A 7891-nucleotide genomic window follows, 5' to 3' on the forward strand; every position below is an offset into this window, starting at 1 on the left:
CTGAGGCCGGATGTGCCAACAGACACCACCGTTGCCTTTACCCAATCTCACATTCACTCATATCACGGTTGACTCAGGCCGGATGTGCCAACAGACACCACCGTCGCCTTCAGCCAGTCTACCATACACCTCTACCACGGTCGCCATAGGCCAGATGTGCTAACAGACACCCCAGTCGCTTTCAGCCACTATTAAAAATACCCATATCACAGTCACCTGAGGCCGGATGTGCCAACAGACACCACCGTCGTCTTCAGCCAGTCTCACAAACTACTCACCGTCGCCTTCAGCCAGTCTCACAAACTACTATGGTTGCAATAGGCCGGATGTGCCAACAGACACCACCGTCGCCTTGGGCTAGTCTTGCATATACCCCTATTACTGTCGCCTTAGAACGGTAGTGCTAACATACACCCAGTTGCTTTCACCCACTCTCACATGTACCCATATCACAGTCAACTGAGGCCGGATGTGCCAACAGACACCACCGTTGCCTTTACCCAATCTCACATTCACTCATGTCACGGCTGACCTATCACATTCACCAACAGACACCACCGTTACCTTTACCCAATCTCACAATCACTCATATCACGGTTGACGCAGGCCGGATGTGCCAACAGATACCACCGTCGCCTTCAGCCAGTCTAGCATACACCTCTACCACGGTCGCCATAGGCCAGATGTGCTAACAGATACCCCAGTCGCTTTCGGCCACTATTAAAAATACCCATATCACAGTCACCTGTGGCCTGATGTGCCAACAGACACCACCGTCGCCTTCAGCCAGTCATGCATACACCTCTACTACGGTCGCCATAGGCCGGATGCGCCAACAAACACCAGTACCCATATCACAGTCAACTGAGGCCGGATGTGCCAACAGACACCTCCGTTGCCTTTACCCAATCTCACATTCACTCATATCACGGTTGACTCAGGTCGGATGTGCCAACAGACACCACCGTCGCCTTCAGCCAGTCTACCATACACCTCTACCACGGTCGCCATAGGCCAGATGTGCTAACAGACACCCCAGTCGCTTTCAGCTACTATTAAAAATACCCATATCACAGTCACCTGAGGCCGGATGTGCCAACAGACACCACCGTCGCCTTCAGCCAGTCTCACAAACTACTCACCGTCGCCTTCAGCCAGTCTCAGAAACTACTATAGTTGCAATAGGCCGGATGTGCCAACAGACACAACCGTCGCCTTTGGCTAGTCTTGCATATACCCCTACTACTTTAGAACGGTAGTGCTAACGTACACCCAGTTGCTTTCACCTTCTCTCACATGTACCCATATCACAGTCAACTGAGGCCGGATGTGCCAACAGACACCACCGTTGCCTTTACCCAATCTCACATTCACTCATATCACGGCTGACTCATCACATTCACCAACAGACACCACCGTTACCTTTACCCAATCTCACATTCACTCATATCACGTTTGACGCAGGCCGGATGTGCCAACAGACACCACCGTCGCCTTCAGCCAGTCTAGCATACACCTCTACCACAGTCGCCATAGGCCAGATGTTCTAACAGATACCCCAGTCGCTTTCGGCCACTCTCACATATACCCGTATGACTGTCAGCTTAGGTCCCATGTGCCAATAGACACCACTGTTGCCTTCTGTCAATCTCACATATACCCATATCACAATCTCCTTAGGCCGGATGTGCCAACAGACACCACCGTCGCCTTCAGCCAGTCTCACAAACACCCATATCACGTTGCCTAGGGACGGATGTGGTAACAAACACCACCGTCGTCTTCAGTCACTCCCACATACACCCCTACTATGGTCGTTTTAGGCCGATTGCCCAAACAGACACCACCATCGCTTTTAGCCTGTCTCATATACACTAGGGCTGCAACAACTAATCGATAAAATTAATAATAATCGATAATGAAAATCTTTGGCAATGCATTTCATTATCGATGAGTTGAATCGATTTTATCAATTATAAGATGAGGTTTTTTTCAGAGAAAATGCTCTGAAAACTACCACTCATTTTATAAATCGGTTCATTCAATGTCACTTACAGCAGTTACTACTTAAGTCCCTCCCTGCAGTCACACTGTTGATTGGCGCCCCCCCCCACCCCTTCCCTTATAGTGTCCACACTCCTCAGCAACTCATCAAACGGTAAGTATAAAACTAATATTTGGGCTGCTGAAAATTAGGGGATGTGGGGGTTAATTTAGGGGCTGTTATGGTTGATGGGGTGTTTAGGGTTAATTTAAGGGCAGTTATGGTTAATGGGTCTTTAGGGTTAGTTTAGGATCATTTATGGTTAATGGGGTCTGCAGGGTTAATTTAGGGGCAGTTATCGTTGATGGGCTCTTTAGGGTTAATTTAGGGACGGTTTTGGTTAATGGGGTCTTTAGGGTTCATGTAGGGGCAGTTGTGGTTAATTTAGGGACAGTTTTGGTTAATAGGGTCTTTAGGGTTAATTTAGGGGCAGTTATGGTTGGTGGGGTGTTTAGGGCTAATTTAGAATCAGTTTTGGTTAATGGGGTCTTTAGGGTTAATTAAGGGGCAGTAAGGGTTGATGGGCTCTTAAGGGTTAATTAAGGGGCAGTTATGGTTAATTTAGGTGCAGTTATGGTTAATGGGGTCTTTAGGGTTAATTTAGGGGTAGTTATGGTTGATGGGATCTTTAGAGTTAAATTAGGGGCAGTTCACCCATATCACGGTCACCATAGCCCAGAGGTGCCAACAGACACCACCGTCGCTTTAGACGAGTCTCACATACACACCTACCATGGTTACAAGGATATATACGTATGAAGGACTCCATAGCAGAGCGTAGGGCTCCAGGATTTTGTGTTAACTCTACAGCTCTGCTTACCAGAGCAGAGAAAAATGCTTGTTTTTTCCAGTATGGTTTTTTTAAGTATGTGGTTTGAGTGATTAACCATGAATAATTATAGTGTGTGATAATTGGCACTTATTTGTACAAAATATATAGTGTAGATAACAGTGCAGCAAATCCCTTTAAATCACCAATAAAAGATAATAAACTTTAACCATCAAGTGACAGTGTGCATCAAAAATTATAAATAGAAAGCCACTTATCTTAGTTTCTTCCAATGACCTCAAGGAAAGAACCATTAACCATTTGCTTCTACGCGGCTTACAGAGCTTTGCTCAAATCTATTGGCACGACATATGGGTTATGAACAATATGAACAGCGCCAGTGGTTCAACATGAGCTCCAGTTCTTGGTAATCCTGTCCAACAAACATTAAAGTTACACAAGTAATGTTCAGAAACATTAATTGCAAATGGATATCGTCTGAATAGTAAAAAGTTTAAAGGTTTGATACACTTTAACCATATTGACATTGATACATGAATTTGTTTTCTGTTTAAAACACTGCCAAAGAAAACCGTTGGCAATGGTTATCTTTTGAAATAAAGCAAACTAATTCTTCTATACTAAAATGTGTACCACTTTATTGAAGTAGAAATTAAATGCAAAAGCAGAATATCCCTCACCATAAAGCCCATAAAGACAGCCTGCAATAAACTGGATAAAGTCATCATGGCTTTACAAAGCAGGTCTAGAATTAAGTATCTTGCACTAACAGCCATATCTGGAAACACCAAATGCTAAAAAAAATTCTGTTACGAATGATCATCGTATCTCTGACTTGAGGAAGTATTGTTGCACAGACACCCCCCATCGCTTAATCAGATGGCGCCAAAGAGAAACGTCAGACCTGTATCTGTTTGAGATCACCAATTCTTCATCCTATAGAAGACTTTCAGATATACCGACTGGATCCCTGACACACACTGCGAGGTAGCTAGCAATATCTATATCTCCCTCCATGTCCCAATACTCAGAGTGTGCAGGGAGGATTTCAAGAAAGCAAGTGTCTATTGTTGCATTATGCTGTCATCAACAGTGTCAACAGTGTCGAAGCCATCATTCACTGTTCCCAGCATCTGAAAATGATGGATAACACTGGCATTTGAATCAAACTATATTTTTTATCTATTCTTCACAGAGATAATTTACTGACAGTGTAACTTCTGATTGAATAATCTGAAAAGATAGGGAGTCAATGCAGTTTATCAGAGAGTGCAAGACTTTAGAAAGGCTATAGGATTTTCCTGATGGGTGATACTTTGTTGAGTTATTCTGCTTGGTTGCTGCTGAGATGAATAATAGTTTGAATAAAGCATGGGCCAATGCATCATTATGTTTATTCTTAGAGGGCGTGTGGCCTTGTCTAAACTGGTTTGTTTGGTATCGTTGCATTTAGGCTCAAGGGAGAAAATGGGGTCCTCCGGCCCGTGATACAGAGGGATCCTATGCATACAATGTGTTGACATACCACTGGCTTAAATTATGAACAAAATTGTTTATTTGGCCCATAATATAATTGCATATAAGTGAGCAATACTTTCACATACCTTTCACAATAACACATTTCAAGACACAGCCATTTGGATACAAAATAGGATAGTTACATGGAAGGACTCAATAACAGATCACTGGGGGCCCAGGATTTTGGGTTACACTACTGCTCTGCTTACCAGGCCACATTAATATTGCTGCATGTCCATGCATCAAGTAAGCTACAGGACTCCCTGAAATGTATATATTCATAGAATTTTTCTATGGATGCTGTGTTTTCTTTATTGTAAATGGACAGTTGGGGCGATCAGAGAACTCATCGTAACCATCCCATTAAGCAGCAGCTCTCCTGTTTCTCATTCACAAAAGCTGAAGCTTACGTAAAATTATTTAATGTTTTCTACAACAGAGCACTGGAAAAATGGTTATTTATAGGTCAAATAAAGTACAATAGTATTTTGTTAGATAATTGGATATCAGCTCATTTGAATATAAAAATCACACACAATTAAAGACATGCTTATTCCATCCATAATTAATCTTGATGACTTTGCGGCGTCTGGGATGGCTAGCATACCTTAAAATTAGTTGCACACAGGGCCGATACTACCTACGGGCAAGGTAGGCGCCGGCCTATAGCGCACTCAGCCTAGGGCCTTCAGCCAGTCTTGCATACACCTTTACAATAGTCGTCATAGGCCGGATGTGCTAACAGACACCCCAGTCGCTTTCAGACACTCTCACATATAGCCATATCACAGTCAACTGAGGCCGGATGTGCCAACAGACACCACAGTCGCTTTCAGCCAGTCTAGCATACACCTCTACTACGGTCGCCATAGGCCGGATGTGCTAACAGAAAGCCCAGTCGCTTTCGGCCACTCTCACATTCACTCATATCACGGTTGACTCAGGCCGGATGTGACAACAGACACCACCGTGGGCTTCAGTCAATCTTGCATACACCTCTATTACGGTCACCATAGGCCGCATGTGCCAACAAACACCAGTTGCTTCCGGCCACTCTCACATATACCCATACGACTGTCGCCTTAAGACGCATGTACCAACAGACACCGGCGTCACCTTCGTCAAGTCTCACATACACCCCTACTACTGCCGCCTTAGGCCGGTTGCACCAAAACACATCCCATCTACATTTGGCCTGTCTCGCATACACCCGTACCGTGGCTGCGTTGGGTCGGTTGCGCCAAGAGACACCACCGTCGCCTTTGGCAAATCTCACATACACCCCTTCTACTGCCGCCTTAGAATGGTTGCGCAAAGAAATACCACAGTTGTCTTCTGCCAATTTTACATACACCCACATTATGGTCAATTTAGGCCAGTCTCACATACACTGCTTTTACGGTCACTTTAGGCCGGTTGTGCCCACAGACACCACCGTCGCTTTCGCCACTCTCACATATACCCATTTCACAGTCACCTTATGCAGATGTGCCAACAGACACCAACATCGCCTTGGGCCAGTCTCGCATGTAACCCTATTACGGTCTTAGGCTGGTTAAGCCAACAGACACCACCGTCGCCTTCAGCCACTCTCACATATACCCATATCGCAATCACCTTGGGCCGGATGTGACAACAGACACCACCGTCGCCTTCAGCCACTCTCACATCTACCCATATCGCAATCACCTTGGGCCGGATGTGACAACAGACACCACCGTCGCCTTGGGCCAGTCTCGCATTTACTCCTATTACGGTCTTAGGTTGGTTAAGCCAACAGACACCACCGTCACCTTTGGCCAATCTCACATTTACTTACATCACGGTTGACTCAGGCCGGATGTGCCAAGAGACACTACCGTTGCCTTCAGCCAGTCATGCATACACCTCTACTACGGTCGCCATAGGCCGGATGCGAAAACAAACACCAGCTGCTTTCGGCCACTCTCACATATACCCATATGACTGTCAGCTTAGGTCCCATGTGCCAAAAGACACCACTGTCGCCTTCTGTCAATCTCACATATACCCATATCACAATCTCCTTAGGCCGGATGTGCCAACAGACACCACCGTCCCCTTGGGCCAGTCTCGCAGATACCACTACTACTGTCGCCTTAGAAGGGTTGTGCTAACAGACACCCAGTTGCTTTCACCCACACTCACATGTACCCATATCACAGTCAACTGAGGCCGGATGTGCCAACAGACACCACCGTTGCCTTTACCCAATCTCACATTCACTCATATCACGGTTGACTCAGGCCGGATGTGCCAACAGACACCACCGTTGCCTTTACCCAATCTCACATTCACTCATATCAGGGTTGACTCAGGCCGGATGTGCCAACAGACACCACCGTCGCCTTCAGCCAGTCTACCATACACCTCTACCACGGTCGCCATAGGCCAGATGTGCTAACAGACACCCCAGTCGCTTTCAGCCACTATTAAAAATACCCATATCACAGTCACCTGAGGCCGGATGTGCCAACAGACACCACCGTCGCCTTCAGCCAGTCTCACAAACTACTATGGTTGCAATAGGCCGGATGTGCCAACAGACACCACCGTCGCCTTGGGCTAGTCTTGCATATACCCCTATTACTGTCGCCTTAGAACGGTAGTGCTAACATACACCCAGTTGCTTTCACCCACTCTCACATGTACCCATATCACAGTCAACTGAGGCCGGATGTGCCAACAGACACCACCGTTGCCTTTACCCAATCTCACATTCACTCATGTCACGGCTGACCTATCACATTCACCAACAGACACCACCGTTACCTTTACCCAATCTCACAATCACTCATATCACGGTTGACGCAGGCCGGATGTGCCAACAGATACCACCGTCGCCTTCAGCCAGTCTAGCATACACCTCTACCACGGTCGCCATAGGCCAGATGTGCTAACAGATACCCCAGTCGCTTTCGGCCACTATTAAAAATACCCATATCACAGTCACCTGTGGCCTGATGTGCCAACAGACACCACCGTCGCCTTCAGCCAGTCATGCATACACCTCTACTACGGTCGCCATAGGCCGGATGCGCCAACAAACACCAGTACCCATATCACAGTCAACTGAGGCCGGATGTGCCAACAGACACCTCCGTTGCCTTTACCCAATCTCACATTCACTCATATCACGGTTGACTCAGGCCGGATGTGCCAACAGACACCACCGTCGCCTTCAGCCAGTCTACCATACACCTCTACCACGGTCGCCATAGGCCAGATGTGCTAACAGACACCCCAGTCGCTTTCAGCTACTATTAAAAATACCCATATCACAGTCACCTGAGGCCGGATGTGCCAACAGACACCACCGTCGCCTTCAGCCAGTCTCACAAACTACTCACCGTCGCCTTCAGCCAGTCTCAGAAACTACTATAGTTGCAATAGGCCGGATGTGCCAACAGACACAACCGTCGCCTTTGGATAGTCTTGCATATACCCCTACTACTTTAGAACGGTAGTGCTAACGTACACCCAGTTGCTTTCACCTTCTCTCACATGTACCCATATCACAG

Source organism: Spea bombifrons, chromosome 1, assembly GCF_027358695.1.
Source record: "Spea bombifrons isolate aSpeBom1 chromosome 1, aSpeBom1.2.pri, whole genome shotgun sequence".
NCBI classification, from domain to species: domain Eukaryota; kingdom Metazoa; phylum Chordata; class Amphibia; order Anura; family Pelobatidae; genus Spea; species Spea bombifrons.